We start from the raw sequence: 21,020 nt of genomic DNA, 5'->3' as shown, positions 1-21,020 counted from the left end.
ATCTGCATTACCTGAAATGGGAACTCTTGTACTTTTTGCACTTCCTCTCTGTGAGGCTGGACACTCCTGGTAATGCCTTATTTCCCATGCCCTGGCACAAGCAGTGCTGTCTATGGTGTCTTCCCATTTATCCTCAAATCCATACAGAATTTGGTCCTTACAAGTCCATTTCTAAATGTAATCATGGTCAAAATAAAGGTGCAAAGCTTTAGCAGCTGTGTCATCCACTGTCTTCTGCTCACAGAACATGCAAGGACAAGAAATTCCCTGTCCATAGTGGCAGTTCTGCTGCTGCCAGTGAAACAGGATGACCAGGAAATCTCAAGAAAGAAAGGAGAGACTACTCCTGCAAGGAAAAATTAATGCCTCACATAAATAATACCTGAGCTTTCTAAAATTTGAGAAATATCTGAAGAATTAAGGTTATTTACAAAGCAGCAGTTTGTTGTCAGGGCACAAAAGGACTTTTGAGGCTCTGGTTACTATCAGAGTTTAAATCTGCATGCTCACAAGTCAGCTGAAGGGAGCCCTGTGCCACAAATGCAAATACAACAGAGATTCAGCACTGAAAAGAATTCAAATACATGCCCACCATGGCAGCTCCTTCTCCACGAAGGATAAACCATTCTGTTCTAATTTATTCCTATGATACAACAATTAAAAATTCATCTCTCTTCCAAACAGCACATGGATCTGACAATAATTTATTCATGCTCTTTTGAATATGAGCGGGCAAGACATTTTAAATACTGTTAGATTGCTTTCTATTCCCAATATTAGATTAACTTATGATATTTATTGTGTTCCCTCTTTCTAGCTGTGACATATAATACAGATCAGGACCTCTTTATTAACCAGCAGCTCCAAGTCAGCCAGTGACAGAACAAGAGTGAATCTTGAGGCACAGCTCCCTTCTCATTAACTCCTGATCACGGGAAATATCAAATTGCAGTACATGGTGGGAAACAGAGGCTTTCTTTTCAGTACACCCAAGAAATCCAGATAGTATGGAATGGTATTTGGGAAAATTAACTTTTGTGAAGCTGTCTTCCTGAAAAGAAAGATGCTGTGTGTCCTGGACTGCAGAACACATCATCTCCAGGTGTCAAATCATTTCTGAGATGCAAACACCAACAAGGCTGATGACAACTGCAAGAAGAAAGCTCAAAGCCAATGGCCTTGTCAGGTCTAGAGGGACACAAGAGGGTGTTTTAGGTAGCTGAAGGAGCTGGTTATTCACTTCTAATTTAAGTAGGATGGGTAAAGAGAGATCTCCCTGCTTTTCTTTGTGTTTGCTTCAGGTACCAAGGCAATGCTTGAGGTGACCCATACAAAGTATGTGGGGTTTGTTCATTAGTGGGGTTATATTTGTAATTCAGTCACTGACATTCCACACGAACTTGAAAAACAGATCACATTTTCCCATAACCAAGCATTTTATATCTGGGCACTTGTTGAAATTCCACACATCTTCCTCTATATTATACTAAAAATGAAAGTTTTCCCTCATGAATACCTCTGAAAGCCACTTGCTGTCTGGAAAAATGATTAGTGGAAACCTAAGCACCTAAGAAGCATAGAAGGATGTTCACAGAGTTCAGCACTGAAAAATCTTCCCAAGGCTGATCCCCATTTTCACCTCTCTAACAACAGCAAACAAAGAATACTTGACTGTTCAGAAGGCAATCACGAGTGTTGAATTATCACCTACTCACACATCCCATTGTACAGCAATAAAACAAATTAGGGTTGGTGAACAAAGACTCCTGTGAGCACAACAATCAACTCAAAAAATGGCTTCATTCAGCATTAACTGGGACTCCATCCCTGCACCAGAAAACACACATATACTTGAAGAATGTCTTATTTCAGTGTCCTAAGAACCCTTCAAAACAAATTGACTAAAATGGCCACATCTATCTTTGCCAGGAGACGCATGAGGAAACTATTTTACTGCTTAAATTCATCTCAAAACACAGAAAGAAAAAGAAAAAAGGTAAAAATAATGGGCATGCCATGTAGCAGATTAACTTGGGCATTAATTGCAGCCCATTAAGAAGACAATGAGAAATTCTACTTAACTCATTGGTGATAACTCTGCTCTCCAGCTCTGCACTGCCTTCAGTCCAGAGCAATTCTGTTCAAGTTAGTCAAAGGGGCTGAGTCGAACATGGTGTGAAATCAATATCGAGCTCAAGAACTAATGAAACCTAGGAGAGAGTTTTTGTAGTCTTTTGTTTCCAAGGAAGAAGGCCACAGAGAGAGGGAGTGGTTTATTGTCAGCATTTAAAATTTGGCTCGGGTTCAGTCCTTCTTTCCCCATAAAATACTAATGGGAAAATTGAGATCTGAAACACCACCAGTTTGCTAGTGTTCTTTAGGGGTCCCTGCTGAAATTTTGTTGGGTTTTTTTTGTTGTTCTTGTTTGGGTTTGTTCTGGGGTTTTTTTTGTTATTGGGGGAAATGGTTGGGCAGTTATTTTTGAGTAGAAACTCCAGAGTTCCACATCTCAGATTTTTTCAAAAGACATTTTAAGAAAATGTTTTCTAGCCTGAGGATTTAGATACAGTTAGCGACAAAGCTTTTATCGCATAGCACTGTCTTTAAGATTTACTTCACTTCTCATTATCCCACTCTGTTTTTTTAAAGAGATAAATTCAGTTAAGGTCCCCAGCTTGAGTCTGTTTTGCCTGTGATGGTGTTTGATGAGTGATGTCTCTTTGTCCTTAACCCACGAGATTACATTTTCTGTCTCTTGTCCAGTTGCAGAGGGGAGGGACAGAGTACATTGGGGGTGTTTTTTTGTTTGGTTGGTTTTGGGGATTTTTTTGTTTGTTTTCTGCTTTTTTTTTTTTTTTTTTGTTATTGTTGGAGCTTTTATTTAAGTGAATAGCTTGCTACAAGAGACACCTGAATTTTAAAACCCTACATGAGCATACATTTACTCCTCAAAATCCTGACACCTGCTAACAACTTCTCAGGCTGACGTTTTCAGAGAATACTTGTGCATGTTAAAGCTGGCCCTTGAAGAATCTGAAATTTCAAATAGGCTAGAAAATTTTTGTTTGCTTTTTTAAATAAAACTCATTTTTAGCAAAGTACATTTGCACTGATCACAGAGGTATCACACAGATTTTACCCTTTGCCTACAAACATTATGGGCTCCACTGTGCACCTTCTCTGCATGAAACTGCAATTTAGTGTACAAATTACACTGATATTCAAAACAATAACATTTATGCTAAGTGTATGCATGATCTCTTGCAAAATTATATACTGGTATAGAAAAAAAATACAAATTAAAATGTTTCAGTTTTGTCTTTTAAAACACTTGAAAATACGCATGAAATCATCTGCCTGAAATCATCAAGCAGCCATATAGAAGAATCCTTCCAAAGGTGATCTGTGGTGATCACTTCATGATCACTGCACACCTTTCTGAAAAAGCTCACTTTCCACAGCCTGCTGTTTCATTTTTCAGCTTTGAAAGGACACATACATCTAAAAGGTGAATTAGCTCTGGTAAACCAACAACCAAACCATAAAAAAAGTGTTCTCCACCAGAAAATAAAAACAGAAACGAAAAACAAAAAAAGACCATCAGACCAAAACCTTATCTCAAGCTCAGTGTGAAGAAGATAGAGATATACATATTAGCATGGAAATGTTATTTTTTTTAGGCAGTCCTGGGGGTATCCCACAGCCATTTTCACAGAAGTGGTTTGACAAACCAGGCAGTGCTTCCAGCATGGCAAGTCTGACATGAGTGTGAGTACAGAGACAATTGCTGGCATGTGCAGAAATTCCTCATGGCTGCTAGACAGAGTCCTGTTTTCCTTGCAGTGGTGTCCCTGAAATATCCAGAGATTACCAGAATAAACTGGCATTTATCCTCACAGAGCTGTTACTAAGCCCTGGTTTGCATCTCTTGCCCTTGCACAGAGTGGAATCAACAGGTGTTTGTTGTTTTTTTTTCCACTTTCAAGGGAATTATCATCCCATATCTTGTGAAAGACAAATCTTGGACAAACACAGGAACACACAACTCCTTTGCAGTGCACATACATAGTTATTTTCAAATTCATACACATGATATCGAAAAAAAAAATGAAAATACTTGTTCCTTGCTTCCCCATAAAAGAAAACACTGTACTCTCCACACCACAATTCCCCATATGGGAATTTTACTACTGGGCTCATACTTCCAAGGCAATGGTGCCTGTACTAAGGTATATTGTTCAAAACTAGGAGGCAACACTGGGAAAAGAAGGCAAAGAAAAAAACTTGTCTATTGCAGCATTCCTGCATTCTTTTTGGTGTACACAAGTCATAAAATCCATTATAACATTTTGACCAAAAGTTTCTCAACAAACAGGTAGGAAAAAATTGATTTCTTTAAAGAAAATGTGTTTTATTGCTGTGTTTTATTGGCATTTTAAACAGGAAAATAAGTGGATTTTTTTTTTTCCTATAATAGCAATAGGAGGTTTTACTTGTTGTTAATGGGAAACATTATCTTACCAGAGAGCTGAGTCTTCTCATTTTCATTTATATAGGAGATTGATTAACACTTAGCTAATTGGCACATGCAAATAAGGATTAGCTGGATTTGTTTTTCTTCACAGCTCAACGACTATAATTTAGATACTTATTTAGATTAAAATCTGTTATTTTTTGAAGGTAATTATCTGCCTGTTGTCAAAAATAACACAGTAAAATATATTACTAATTGTATTTTACACATGTTTCAGAAAATAGTTAATTAACTTTACTAAAAAAGTAAGCACAAAAAAGCAAAGCTTGACTTCACAGTATTGAAACCAGGTCTTCTAATGAGAGAAAAAACACAATTTTTTTCTAGTAAAGTGAGGTCAAATAAATAAAGGGTAACTTCAGATGCAATCACATCTGAAGCCATGAAGATTTCCAGCAGAAAACATCTGTAATGTAACTAGAAATAGGTGAGAATGCAGACTGACTTTTGAATCCCCACTCTAAATAAAAGATAATTTTTCCAGCACTGATTTTTAAGGAAGAAAGATCTCCAGGCTGTTTGGCCTCCCACTCACCTGCCCTTCCATCCTATTCAGTGCAAGGCCTATTTCAGAGAACAGCTTGAGGATGACTGCGTGGTTGGATGGGACAGGGCAGTTGTTTCTGAGGCATCTTTTGTGGCTTGAATTTCTTTTTTTTTGGCTGTTTTGGGCTGAGTGAGAACAGGTGGTCAGACGTGGGTGTTCAGCAAAGCAGCAGAACCACAGCAGAGACCTCACAGCAGCAACTGTGTGTGGCTCAGCTCATTTTATGGCTTGGGAAACAATGCAGCCTGACACAGAAATTCTTAAAAAAAAAATAAAAATCCTCTCTCTTTGCTCTCTTCCTGCATTGCTACTGGAAGAGCTCATACAGACGTAAATAATTGGTTTTAATACTTATTATCTCACATAACCAAAGCAGATAAATCATGTACATGACATTACAAAGACTTGGAGTTTTGTTATCATCTTCCAAGGTTTATCCTTTTACATGTATTAAAATATTTTAGTGGAGCTTCTCATGAAGCACCAAGGACTAGACCAAAGCCAAGAGCTTACAAGGCAATATTTAGAATTCAGAATAAGCACAGTAAAGCTACAGTGACCCACAGGGCAGCAGCTGGAATTGTGCAATGCAGCCTCTGGTATATGATCTGAATGCTTCTGTGAGGTGTAGTTACTATCTCTCCAATTTTTCCTGCAGCAAGTTCACTGCACTGCAGCCCCAAAATTTATTAAGGTGGTTGAGTTCATCCACCAGACAGTGAATGGTGACCATAAAGAAACAATTATGGAACTTGACTCTGCTTATTTCCTTCACACTTAATTCAACTCTCCATTCCCACTGCAAACCCTGGAAAATAGTATATCCTCTAAAATTAACCTCCACACATTGCCTCTTTGAGTAGCAGTATCCAGGTTCCAGGAAGCTGCCATGGGCACGTTTCTGCCACAAGCAGAGCTGCTAGAAGGGCATTGTCCATTATCAGAGCTCACATACTGCACATCACCCAACATCCCCACACACAGCAGCAGCACCTTAACCTATCCAGGGTCCATTTCTCACCCTCTGCCTCGAGCTGGAAGCTCCTCAGAAAACACCCTATGGATGCTCTCTGGGGGTTTGCCCACTTCCTCTGCTTTGGATCAATCTGGTTACCTTGGTTCTTTTTGTCTTTAATAGACAAGGGAAAGAATTGAATTATCATGTCCTACTTCATGTGAAACAGCTCATCCAGACCTAGCTGGGGAGTCTCTCTCTCTCTCTCTCTCCTTCCTTACCCTCTGAAGACCCAGGAGGGATGAAATCAGGGATGACATCAGGTTGTCCCCTGCCTGGTTGCATTCTGGATACCAGGAACGTGTGCTCAGAAATGTCTGTGGTGCATCAAGGAGGAATCAGCCTGGCTGTATTGACCACTTTCTCTGTAGCCCATGCAGTGTCCCTGTTGCATACACCCTGCATTTTGTGCATACAACACTGGTATTCCATTGGGATACTCCAGGTACCTGTCCAACACCCTGCTAAAACCAGGTTTAAGCAAGACAGCACCAAGATAACCAGCTTGAAGTTCCTCCCAGGTCCAAGCATATCATGGACATCTTGCATCTAACTGAAACCTAATGGTACTTTGTGAAACAGCTTCTGTATTTCCTCCAGAGCTCAGTATAACCACCCCCCACAGTGCTATTCCCACAGTTTAAAGGAACTGTGATCATGTCATGAGATGGTGTTACCTCCAAACACCTTCACACAATAAAACATTAAAACTGGGGAGCACACGCTCTAGAGTGGACAACTTTCCACTCAACCTCTGCACAGAATCAAAAACTGCCCAAGTTGAATTTACAATTTCTGAGTTACACGTGTACTGGGCAGATCAGAATCAAGCAAGCTCCAAACCAAACAACTTGAAAAGCTTGCCAGGAATGCAGAAAAAAATATGCACATTCTCCGTAAAGTCTAAAATAATTTAGAAGCTTTAACTAAAATGTCAGCACGTGTCAAGAAATATTAACTTATATAATACTGCACCATTTTACTTGCCAGATAATATTATAGAAACTTGGCATTCTAAGTGCTTCATGCTTTTCTAAGTGTTCTTACATGACTGCAATAACTCAGCATGATTGAAACAGCAGTAAATTTTCCCCTATTTAATTTTCACTTTCCATTTTATTCCACAACTGCTATGAGCACAGTTATACTTGGTTATAATACCAAAACTATAATTACTTAGATTAAGGATTCTTGTTTTCAAATACCCAGGCTAAACTGGTCTTTAAGGAGTTGAACACTTCAGCACCCATTTAATCAAATAGCTCATAATTCTACACCACTAACTTCTATATACATAATCTTATATAAACCTCTGCATCCCTGCACACCTTGAAAAATAAACATTGACTCAACCATCTTTTTGAGGATCTAAGTCCACAAGGACCTCACTTTGACAAACACCTATTAGCACATCTAAGTTTTCAAAGGAGCCAGCCCCAAGACCCTACAATATTTTTGGTGATTACTACAAGAATATTAAGACAGATTAGAGTCCTTTCCTTCAGCATAAATATGAGCCTGAGCCATCTGGACCTTCAAACCTGGCAAAGAGTGGACAGAATTCTATTTAGATTTAAGAAAGATGTTCCATAACACTAAGAATTTGTGAACTGACTTTGATCTAGCCAAACAGAACATAACAAAGTTTTTTGGGGTTTTTTTGTTTGTTTTTTTTTTTTTTTTTTTAAGATTTTCCAGACACCACATAGAGGTGCCTGCAGTTCTATACCAGACAGTAAGAATGCCATATAGAATTACCCCTCCCATTTGCAAACCTCCACTGCATTTTTAAGTGCACTTCATATGTTCCTCTCAATGCCAGCTTTGAAATTTTTCCCTGCCTTGGAGACGAGATGAGTGGGAACTGGCAGAGCAGCAATGAAGACTAAAAGAAAGCTCTGTCCTTGAAGGCAGAACTGGATTACCACAAATATCTGTGGTACAGACACCAAACCTGTGGTTTACCAGGAGGATCACTTGATACATCATGCTCTTCAAACTTATTCATAATTTATGTCTGTTTTTCTGGGACCCTGAATCCTGTGCCTGCATTTTAGCTCTTCTTAACTACTGTAAATTAAATTAATAAAAGAATAGTCAAATAACTTGCTGGAAAAACCCTAGGACCACTAACCAGATATCATGGTTTGTAACCTTTCCCAAGCCACTAGGAACAGAATACTAAATAACATTTTTATTATCTCTTGGTTGCAAGATATTTATTCAGCTTGAAAATAGTGACATTCTAAAGGATGATAGCAAGCCAAAAAAGCACAGCCAGAGACAGCTGCATTCAATCCACATTTCAAAAATATACAGACTTAAATTCAATTGATTTTTAAAGTATTTTTAATCTTCCTTCCAAAATGTATCACATAATTAGATATTGTATATTTGGTTTTTTTAATAGGAAACACAGTGAAAGGATAGCCTGACACAGAAATCAATATATCATTATCTGAATTTTGCTTCCAAGCTACCAACAAACAAGGGAAGACTGGAGATAAAGAAGGCAGAATTTCTTGGTGCCAGTGTTTTGTTTGCGGGTAGAGGCAAGGACAAGAAATTAGAGCTGGCAATTCCAGGAATGGAGGTAGATAGAACTGTGCAGGCTGCTCCAAACCTATGGAAGCATCCTACATCCAGCACAGGATTTGATTCTACCAGGCAGTGCCTGGGACTGTGGTAGGAATGAAATGTCCCTAAGCTCCCTCCCAACCCAAACCATTATAAAATAAATAATCATTAACCAGAAATGGCAGGGGATGGTGAAAAAGCCTAATGAAAACAGATCCTTTTTTCACCCGCGTTTTTCCCCAGTTAAAAAAAAAAATGCACATTTGTACAGTCCTGTAACTTTTCAAATCAAAAATTTAAAAAGGGTTTTGAGCCAATGTGCTACAAATATCACACCTGGCTTTTGCTACACACACCAGCCAGAAGAGTCTAATTCATCACCCTAGGTGTGAGTGCAGTCAAAACATGACTCACCCTCACTTGGTTAATCCCAGGGATTCAAATCCCATCCCATAAACATTCCTGACAGCAGCTGTAAAGAGTGATAACCCTCACCTGGCACCACCAGCGCATCTTCACCAATGAGAGCTCTCATTTTAAAGACTCCACACAATCACCCAGAATGAAAACATCACCAGATGTGAACAATTTCAGGAAAAAATCCACTCATCTGAAATGTGGCATTTTTGGTCATGCACTGACCAGGTAAGAAGATCACAGTGTACTGGAACGTCTGCTTGAAAACATGAGCAAGTTTTACAACCATATTTGTTTCAAATTTGATTTGGGGTGAACATATCCATTGCAAATTTCAATTCAGAAAAAGCTTCCAAAGCTGAGATATCATCTAGGTAGGAACAGTGGAAGGGGAAAAAAACACCCCACACACTGTTATAAAAATCTAAACATTAATTTAAAACACAGAAAAAACCAACCAAACTAAACAAAAAAAAAAAACAAACAAACAAACAAACAAAAAAAAAACACTAACCAAAAAAAAACCCAACTCATGCACACAGAGAAAAAAAAAAGACACAAGATGGTCACACAAAGATTTAACGCTGTCCCCTAACCAGACACCACATATGTCCAGAGCAGAGACTGAAGATGCTGGAACACAGATTTCTCCCTGTGAGACTTGCATGTGAGTTCTGAATCTGAAAGCCAAGTTGAATTCTCTTCACAGCCCTCTGTATTTTTTAGCGTTAATGTATAAGAAAAATATTTCCTATCAGAACCACTATAAGGAAAGCCTGGGAGGGAATCCACAAAAATAGTTGCCCATACATAATTTTGGTTTGTCTCTTAAGTAAAAGTCACACACGAATAAGGAAAACCCAAGTAGCTTGCTAGAATATGATTACAAGAAGGTGAATATAAAACAAACTTCACAGGAAAAGAAAAAACTCACAGGGGAAAAACCAAACAAGTTTTATATTCATGATTTTGAGAAGTCACAGCTACATCCCTTTGTGCAGAGATCAGTAAGAAGAACGAAGTGTGACAATGCAACATCTCAGCAAACCAGTCTCTGTAGTTTTGGAAGATGAAGGGAAGATGAATTTGGATCCAGGCAGCTCTGGATGCATGATGCTGAGGGAGGAGACTCAACCTGGAGACCTCTTGCCATGACCTTTGTCATGGTTCTACACAGCTCACCACATGGACATGCTGCTGGTGCTCCTGCTGCTGCTATCTCAGTGGCAGTGAGGCCCTTCCACCCTGCTCTCCTCATGGCTATTCTGCAACAAACAATGTTTCCTTCCCAGTCAATGCTGATATCAATGCATTAATGATGCCTAGCATGCAGCAGCAAGAATGTTACCTTTAAAATTCACCTAACATTGATTTTCACATTGTGCAGTTCAGCCTCCACACTTGTCAAACCCCAATGTTAATGAAGCACCAGGCAGACCTACCTGAGACTCTGCACTCAATTAAAAATGCAATTTGTTTTCTTTTTAATTTATCATGGTTGTATTGTTCCAGGGAAAAACCTGAAAAACACGAACTAGAACAGAGCTAGAAACCTACTCAAAGGAAAAACAGAAATGCAAGAGTCTCTTGTAGCTCCTGGACTCTAAACCCAGAATTGCTGAACCACACTTCTGCTTGCTTACATCTGCTCAGGATTTATTTCATTTATAAATTTTAATCTACTTCATTTTTTGAGCATCTTAATGTAAACATTCTCCTGGAAAGAGTGAAAACTACAGAGACAGCCCAGGAGGATGCATGTGTGAGGCTGAGACAGCTGCAAAGCTGAGCAAACACTGCTTGTGAGAGCTGCTCAAGAGATGTTCAGCAGCCTGCTCAACCTGCATCCTTACAAGCCATGACACGTTTTCCCATGCCAGTAGATTTCAATATTTCCATACAAGACAGATGTGCGTGTGTAAATAGTTAATAGATCACGTCCCTTTTATAAAGGCAGCCCATCTGACAATAATAAACAAAAACGTGCAAACACAGCACATGAGAAAATGCCTGAAGATGGTCCAATTCACACTAAAGACAGATGTTCTGACCCTGAGCATACTGCCTTCCTCAGGATCATTTTTTTGCTTCAGTCTGTCAAGCATACCTGTACATTTCATACAAAGTAAAAAAAAAAAAAGAAAAAAAAAATTGGCATTGCATTTTATTTATTGTGCACGAAACAGAAAGTGACTTTAAGGAGCTCAACAGACATTAGCTGAAGTTGGATGCTTCAAAGTTGTTGTGAATATAAAGACAATGACAACACTGCCACAAAGACAAATTTTACATGCTCATTTTAATGGAGAATTTTATTCTACTTACTTGTATTACCTACTACTTTCACCCAAATAAAGGGTTTGATTTGCAAAACCATTCAAACTCAAACATTTAGTTCCAGACGTATCTGGGGAGCCAGAAGGCAGGAAATAGGTCATGGGTTTTGCAAGACCTTTATTTACATTTTAGCCAAATAACAGGCTTGGATGGAGTTTTTTTGGTCCAGTATTGTCATTTCCCATCATCCCTGCCACGACACCACACAGAAGGGAGGGAGCATTGCTGTGTTTCCATCAAAGGCAGCTTGTGGCAGGCACTGAAACCAGGGATGTGGCAGATTTTGGATGCTTCCTTCCCCTCCCCTGGCAGGATCTGCCCTTACAAACGCTGGAGCACAAGCAGGGCGAGCAGCTGCTCCCAGTGGCATCATTCCCAGGCAGGAGCTCCTTCTGCTCCTTTCCCTTCCTTGCAGCCCTTCCCTCAAACCTGGGATTCTGGGAAACCTGCTGCTGGAGCCCTCGGCTGTGTCTCTCTTCCTGGGAAGATGGATCTCCTACAAAACTTTGCCTCACACTTTAACTCTCTTAAGGACTGTGGCTCCTCTCCTGCCCCTTTCCCACTCACAGCTCTCTGTAGCTGTAAGGGGAATGTGCCCTCACATGGAAAAACCAGTCTCTGTTCACTGCCTCTCCCCCCTTCAAAAGCTCCAGACAAATAATAAAATATATGTGTTTTCAGGCTAAAAATGTGCCACAGCCCCCTGTACACAGAAGCGATGCTTTGGGCTCTAGCACAACCAAAGGCTGGACATGTGTGGCCTGAAGTTTTGTTTTTGGAGGAAAGAAGAGAAGGGTTTTTCTCTCCCTGAGTGTACAGCATAGCCCACGCCCCTGGCAGGCAGCCCCAAGGAAATGCATGGTCCCAAAGACAGACCCAGTGAATCCTATGGACATTAATCCTATTTTGCCCCCATTTTAAGTAAGATGACTGCACAGGAATTCAGCTCTGGTACGCCAGGTATCCTTCAAGCGCTGTAATTTTAATTCCTGCACAGATTACCAGATGAAGTTCTCTTCAAAGTTATTTTTTCCATACAGGAAGATGAAGAATGCAATAAAAAGTTTAAACTTTCACTCCTTAAAACGGGTTAGCAGAAATTAATGTTATCTGGGTATGTTTTGTGATTAAGTCTCCAACATCTTTTCAGATAAAAGAAGTTTATCACTTCACACTTTAATAACAGCTGAGAGCATGAGCCTAAAGCTAAAAATGTCGTCATCATGCCAACAAGAAAATGATCCAGAACCATCTTAGACAAATATCTTAATAAGGAAAGCAAAAGTTTTGCCCTCTCGCTTCAGAAACAGAGATACACTAAATTACTCAGATCCTCATTAAAGATTTACTCGGGAGGAAGGAGGGGAAGAAAAGAACCACGGCAAAAAGTTGCAGTAATTTCTCAAAGAAACTTCCAGCAGCAGATTAAAGAGAAGTAAGTGCTGGTTCTGGGCTTGGCTTTCACAGCTGACAAAAGAGCATACACAGTTTCACTGGCATTATCAGGAGTTCACCTGAGCCCAAACACTTCTGGTAGGGGACAGGCACTCAATAACCTGACCTAAACCAGAAGCAAGTCTTAAATTTGCTGCAAATATGCACAACAAATGTAGACATCCTAAGCACTTCAAAAGTTCTGAAGGTGGGGAAATATGTAAATTAAAATAGGGGAGAAAAGTCTGAAGTCCACAAGTGACGGTTGTTTGAAGCACAAGAACATCAGTAGCAATACAGAGTCTGCTTGGCTAGGAGCCTGTCAGCGTAGAGGAAACAAGAATATTTCAGCTATTACTTTGCTCTTGGTCAACTAGTTTCCATGAGCTGAAAGGCTGCTCATTCCAGCTGTGGAATCCTTGCCTCAAAAACATCCCTTCAACCCATTTTCAAGTTTGTTTAATGAACCAGTTTTAAAGACTATATAGAAAGCGTTCCTAATGCCATTCATATTCAAAAATTTTTATTTTTCTTAAATCCCCGCTGAAGCCCTGCGTCATATTTTGCATAGGGCGAGGAGAAATCCATATGAAACATGTGCAGTTACATAAATTGTGGTCAAAGACTTCCTGACATGGAGATCTATGAGGCTGTGTGATATTCTCCCAAAGGAAGTGGAGGAGACTGAGTGAGACCCTTAAAACGTGTCCTAGCAGGAGAATGGCAGATATTAACTCTGTAGTAACTACAGGAATATAGCTTAGGGTAGCTACTCCCAGAAATTCAAGTTTGTCATGGTTACTCTCAATAGAAAGGCCAATTAAACACTGTAAAACGCAACAAAAGACCATATAAATCTATTTGCATGGTTTCCTCACTCTTTAATAGGTTTTTGCAGCACAGGAACCAGATGTACTTTTATTGAACTGGGACATTAAATAGGGTGTAATCCATATGGCCAAAATAACATGGTAATAACAGTACATTTACTAGGGGACTATAATAATTATAGGATATTTCTCTTTATGATGCATAAGCAAAAGTTAACCACAAACATAATTTATAAAATATTATTTTCACATATGAAATAAGCAACAGAGTAAGTGGCAGTGGGACTGCTCTAAAAAAAAAAAAAAAAAAAAAAATACATTTCAGGCAGAAAAGACATTGAGTATGGCCCTAACTGGATCCTGTTTATCCCCCAACTGAATAGTAAGGAAGAGACCCACCCCCTCCAAGCACAGATCCCCTTCCCATCCAGAGGGAGGGAAAGACATCCTCACCTCCCAACATCATCCCTCCCCAAGGCTGGACCTACAGGCACCACTGCTGGAGCTCTGCAGCCCAAGTGCTTCCAGGTTTCAGCTCAAGGACTGGGAACTCCTGGCCACATCCAGGAAAGCCACACGCAGAGCTGCAGCCCCGGGCTGTTGAACATTGTCCTGAAAACTTCCCCTCGCTCTCACATCATCAGTGCAGACTGGAACCTTGCAGGCACTTCGTGCCTGGCCTTTCATTCCTTCACCTTTTTCATAAAATATACTCCCAGCCATACTTGCCTTGCTCCTCCCCGGACTCTTTTCCTTGCAGGTCCCCCAAACAGATGTTGCCAGAAAATAGGGGAAAAAAATCCCAACCCTGACTGCCATGCACTGCTCTCCATTATTTGTTGTGCAAAGGACTGGTTGGGTAAATACCACCCATGATGTTCCTGATTGCTCCAGCAAACATGAGCCTTCAAGAAAACTGTTCTAATACAAAGTTTCTAATTCAAAAGTCACAGAACAATGTTTTAGCCTAATTGCTCTATTCTTTCATTTTGATGTAGACCAGAGCATAATACAAGAGCAGTTTTTAGGAAAAAAGTAAAATTTTTGCTCAAGTTTTACCCTAGAGTAAGGGTTCAAACAGCTGGGACAGTTTCAACATTTGCAAGTTTAACCTCTTTCTTCATGGGATAACTCTACACTCAACATGGATTGTCTCATGCTTCCCAAGATCAACTCCTCAAGGTTTCTGTTTGCTTTTCAAATTATCACTAAATGCTTTTAGGGTTGGGGTTGTTTTGCTGCTTTGATTTTTTTGATTTTTTTGCTTTTCATGAAATTCAGCAGCAGGGTATACACATTTCCAGAATCAGATTTTTTCCTTCAAGTTCCATTCAGGAAAGTACACCTGAAAAATCCTTTGACAACTCTCATTGAATTCATACTGCAATAATAAAAATAGCAAGTTAAGTTTCTCATCTGCACTTGGAACAAGATCTTGGAAATATCTCAGGTTCTTTCTCCCAAGTGTTCAGGCAGCCAAATTAGCCCAACAACCACAGTAGGACAAGCCTTTAACTTCTTGTGGAGGTTTTATTTATGCAAAAATTGTATTAAATTGTTTTTGATGCTTCCAAACACAGTGGTAGCCTAAAATGTTTTACTCTTCACAGAGAGCAACAATAACAGGAAACAAATATCTTTGCATTGTAGAAGGGAAAATCAGGGGAAGCGGTTTTTATTATTTCATTTTAGTTTCACTAACTCAATTTATTGAATGAATGACTACAAAAATCCTTTGCAGTACTAACAACTTCTCAAATGATCAGCTTCTAACAAATCTCTTCCAGTGAATTAGCACTACTCCTTCCTGAAAGGCTCAATTTATAGCAGATATAGCTGTCATAAAGGAGGTAAATTATGTTAACTCCTTGATTTAACCCCAGAGCAGAGGTGGTGGCATGGAGACCACACAAAAAGCTTGTGGCAGAGTGTGTGTCCAGCCCTTGAGGTGAAGCTGAGAGCCCAAGCAGAGTCCCACTGAGCTCCACCACAATTTTTTAAGACAGAGCTCCACTCCCAGCATGCAGGAGCTGTGCTGGCTCCCAACCAGACCATCAGCAGCAACTCCCTGGCCTCAACAGCTTGTCTGACTTCATCCTGAGCAAGTGGCTGTAGGTGAGAGGCTCTGCACTCCTTCACCCATCACACTCCACCTGCTCCTTCCAGCATCCAGATATACACAGTGCAGCATTCCAAACAAGAGCCTGCTTCTCTGACACCATTCAAAATCAATCCTGCAAAGAGCAACCAGACCTCATAAAGAACAGCTAATAATTAATTGCACTCCAATGGTCTTCCAGCTAGCTCTCATACATCACAGGCTGCTGGATGTTTTTAATCAAAGTGCTTCATTATCATATAGCCATGTATCACTTTTTTTTTTTTAAATAAAGGATGACATTTTTATAGCAGTAACCTCAAACTTTCCAGCCACACATCTTACCAGTAAAGAAATGCCAAGAACAACTACAAATATTATAGTAAAATATTCTTCTCTTTAGTAAATGGCACTTTGGGGATGGGGGAGTGAAACAATGGGTAGGATATTATTTCAACAGAACAAATGTGTATGGAAGCAACTTCAACATGTTCCTCCTGTCCCCAGCCAGTCGGATTAGGTCCCTGTTGTATCAGCAGAGGAAGGTGCTGCTGAAGTCCCTGGTGCAACGCTACAAACCAATTGCTCTTTGGCATCGCTCCACATTCACCGATGTCATTCAAACCTGGACAAAAGTGGTCAAAGTTCCCACATTACTGCAAAGCACTTTCTTGAGGGGACACAGCACAAGGGAGAACACAAGACGGGAAACACAGCTTGCAAATCTGGGTTATGAGACAGCCACCAGTCATGAGCTAAGAATTCTGCCTGCTCACTTGAGCCATTTAGTTCTTCATTTTTCTCTGTCAAATAACCCAGAGTCCTTCCCCCACATGTTCATTATGGTATCAATAACACTCTGAAATGCACAATAGATGCTGTTTGGATGAAGTCCCTCCTAAACCATTCCCAGCACTGGGCTTTCACCCTTCCCTGCCTCCACAAATATTTTTCTCTTATCTAAGAGATGGCCCCCAAGAAATGTATCACAGACGAATTTCGGTTGGAAAAGACCTCTAAGATCCTTCCCCGGATCCACACTCCAGCCCCTCAATGTCTGTTCTGCTGTGAGGGGCCCAGAGTTGGACACGGAATTCAAGGTGCAACCTCATCAGTGCTCAACACCAGTGACAGTCTCAGCCCTGGTCTTGCTGGTGACACTACTCCTGATCCAGGCCCGGTTCCCTTGGCCACCAGCACCCCCAGCTCCTTTTCCTCTAGGCAACTTTCCACAAAAATCTTTGTGCTGAGGTTTTTTTTCCCATTTATTTCTTCCCTGCTGTTAATCAATGGGTAGCTAATACATATCTTATGGGAATTAAGCATCTTATGGAAGTTCATTTGTTTTCAAGCATAGCAATAATCTGCCAACACTCTCCTAGAAAATTAATCGCCCACTAGCAAATACCTCTAGCCCCTCTGTTCAGAAGTCAAAGGTAAATGGCATAAAAAATTCATATTCCAAGACCACATGGCCAGTTTCCTGTTCATCACACACTTCCAAATCTGTTTGGGCTCCTCATGACAAAAATTTTTCACGGGAAAAATTATGTGGAATACAGCTTTAAAGATCCCAGACACTGTGGAAAGTAAAATAAATCTCAGGCTAGACAGATACAATTTACTAAAATAAAGTGATATAGATATCATTCAACTGTTGTGCCATAGGACCTCCCCCATTTCTTTGCCATGGAGACAGAAGACATATACCATTTTTTCTACACAGGACACACCTGATTTTAAAAAAACTATGCTCTGAACGTCAGTTTTTACCAAAGTGAAGCATAGCCTCAAACCTTTTTCTAGGGCACATGGTTTTGTAGCATGGACAGGGACTGCTCCTGCAACAAGGGGTGCTCAGAGTTGCCAAGGAGCAGAAAGTTGAGATACTGTCTCTGTCAGTTCCCATAATTTCATATGTTAGGCCAAATCAAGGAGAAACCCTTCCACTAGGTATGTGCATGGAAATGGATGGTTTCCTTCAATGAGCAATGCCTCACAAAGAAAAGCAAACAACTCTCACTCCAAAGTACTTGAAATAATGTAAACTAAGATGTCTTTCCCCACATAATGCTCCTCTGGGGCTGAGCAGGCAGAGGATGGAAGTTTCTGTAGGACCATCCACTGTTGCTGGCACTTGGCCTCAATTCTTGGCTGATTGTGATAAGAAAATGGGCATTCACAGTGTTTAGGAGCAAGCGATGTAAAATAAAGAGAGGTATTTTAAGGAAGCTTTCTGGTCTCCTCTGTCCACCATGAAATGAATTTTAAACTGTCCCTTTAGCAAATGAGTTATTTTTACATATGTGGGAGCAGAAAGGTAAGGAAAAAACAGGTTAGTGCTGAAACAGTGGCGCTAAACTTAATGTACTAAAACACACACACATTTTTTACCTTTCATCTTAACACAAAAATAAAAAAGAATAGCATTAGCATACAAGCCAGCTGGAGAATCTGGGGTATTTTCTATTGGCTCAATCACATTTCTTGTCTTAAAAGTAAATGTTATCTGGGTTCTAATAGCATTTGGTACTCAGACTTGCATTTCTGGAATGTTTATAAAACCCAGCTCCCTACAGCCATTCAGAAATATGTTTTCCAATCAGATATATTCAGGGAACAATGAACAATTAAGCTCTAACTCCTCCAGCTGCAGTGTCCAAGTGCTGGGGAACTGGAATATGGTGCAGGTGGATGAGACAAATTTTGTAGATCCCTTCTAATTGAAAATGTTCTGCTTTTAAACAGCATCCATGCCCTCCAACAGCAGGATGAGCTGGAGGGAGTGCTGTCCATGGTCATTGTTGGCTCTTGGGAAATAATGACAGGAGTTCTGTCCCTACAAAACCAGGGATATGGAGAACAGCCTTTACTTAGGCGCACACACTTCTCATCCAGCACCAAAACATTAAATTACCTCGTGAGCTGCCATTTCCAACCACAGTGACTCCTGCTCATGGTGCCAAGCACATCAAGGAGGTGAGGTGGCTCCTTTTCCTCTGAAGAAACAAGAAACAGGCCCTTGTCCTCTGATGCTGACTCCTAGACAGCTGTGTCCCCTCCACACTGACAAAATGGAGAGAAATGTTCACTTCCTGCCACACAAGCACAACTACGTGACAAAGCAGCTGGCAAGGGATGGCTCCTGTGAAGAAGGACTCCCATTACAGGCTAAAGCCCCAAATTTTGGTTCCTGGAAGCCGCCTCCAGATGTGCTTCACATCTCCCAGGTCACACAGCCAATGCCTGTCCCTGATCCACAGGGTGTGCCTGTGCAAGAGACTCCACACTTGGGATTTCCCTCCTTGTCATGGCTCCTTCACTGACAGCCCTGAAAAATGCAGATTTCAAGCAGCACTTGGCAACCCTTGAAACACCATAAGCACCTTCGGGTCCTCTCATTACAAATATTTAAAAGTTAAAATAATGTTTAGACAGTGTCCTGGGGTATGCTCAGTGTGACATGCCAGCCTGGACAATTTCAAGAGTGCTCACAGCAGCCCAGGTTCATTTACTGACAGGCTCTCAGACTTTTCCACCCTAGGCAGAAGTGTGTCTGTGGGGTATAACTCACCTCCTGAAAATTCCTTCCTTCAGATCTGCTATCTGCCAATTGAGAGATTTCATTATTCAAAACAAAGAGCTTAAAGAGGTAGAAGACAGGGGAATAATTCTGAATCAGGAGTATGAAGTTACTGCCACAAATGAAAGGTCATTTCACCAATTATCTCCTGCACATACTTTGTATTAAATCCTGCATCATTAGGTTCACCAGGTTTTCTTCTGATTGCTATAAGGAGAACTGAATATTTATGTAGAGCAAAAGGTTAAATTATAAGTCACTGAAAAACTATGATGATGGATTTCAGTTTAATAAGCAGTGACATAAGGAATAAAATATATATGCATATATATAAAGTAAATATATTCTGTTTAATTGATTGAAAAAGCCTGCTTTCCTATTCTAGGTGATCTCCCACCCATGCAAGGAAAGCAGCATCAGGAAGGGTTACAGATTAAGCACTATCCCCTGCAGTGATTATGCACTCCACAGCAAGGCAGTTTGAAAGTTTAATTTCCTTTACGATTTAACATTTTGATTGATAAGCCTTTTTTAATTCCATTGTATTAATATAAAACCACCTCCATTTCCAAATTTTGACACAGAACAGAAGCCACACTCAAAGCAAGCTTTTGTTCGATGTTTTCCCCTTCCCCATTTCTTTCAGAGCAGGCCCCTGATTTTGCAGAGGAGCTGGAGGGCACCAGGCTCACCTGTGACTGATGGGGCTGGGTGGGGGCCAGCCTGGAGCCCAGGCACAAAGCCCTGGGCTGGCAGTGACAGAGACAGATGCCTCTCTGTAGCTGTGCAGATGGCACCAGCAAGGCATCTCTGGCTCCTCCAACTAGGGGATGTTATCCCAGGAAGAAGTGTCTCTGAGCAGAGATAAGAGGAGCAGGGGGCAGAGTATCAGCTTGCCTATCGAGTGGGAGAGATCTGGAGGCAGCTTGAATAGCAGAGGATAACAAAATTTGAGTGTTCCAAAAGCAGCGATCGGGCCCAGGGGGCTGAAATCTGGGCAAGTGATAAGGAGCTCTAACAGAGTCTATCAGAAGGAGCAGCAGCCTGACACTCAGGGAAACTCACTTGGATGTCTATACAGCAACCCCAGGAGCAGGGGAGAGAGGGAGGAACAAATGGGAGCTCTAATACTTGAACCAGCACTAGTTTTCACGGGCAAACTCTGCAGCTCAGCGTCACTCACTCTGTAGTAAGAACACACGAATTTATTACATTAAATTCCAAGTGTAATGCAATGTGAAATGAGGAAAAAAAGACCAAAAAAAAAAAAAAAAAAGAAAACTGGAAGGGTGATGTAATTATTTACTATCACCAGATCTAAAACACCCCAGAAAAGAAGCCACTGGTGCATAGAGCAGAGAACTTCATCTAAGGATGCTGATAAAGCAGCACAGAGCCACACTGACCACTTGGAATTCAAGGGGATAGTCTCTGGATAAACTCCCCTAACCACCTTGAGCTACCAAAAAATATACATTTAGACAAAGTACTAGAGGGGGGTTATTTCTGCTCCAGTCCTGACTTACAGGAGAATAGAAGAGAAGCAATTGAGAATCTGACATATGGGAGTAATAAATAGCACTGTGGATTAAAGCAGTCAAAAAAAAAAAAAATAAAAGGCATGTGTATATACATACATAATTATTTT

Source organism: Cinclus cinclus, chromosome 2 (assembly GCF_963662255.1).
Source record: "Cinclus cinclus chromosome 2, bCinCin1.1, whole genome shotgun sequence".
In the NCBI taxonomy this organism is placed as follows: Eukaryota; Metazoa; Chordata; class Aves; order Passeriformes; family Cinclidae; genus Cinclus; species Cinclus cinclus.
This window is presented reverse-complemented; position numbering follows the sequence as displayed.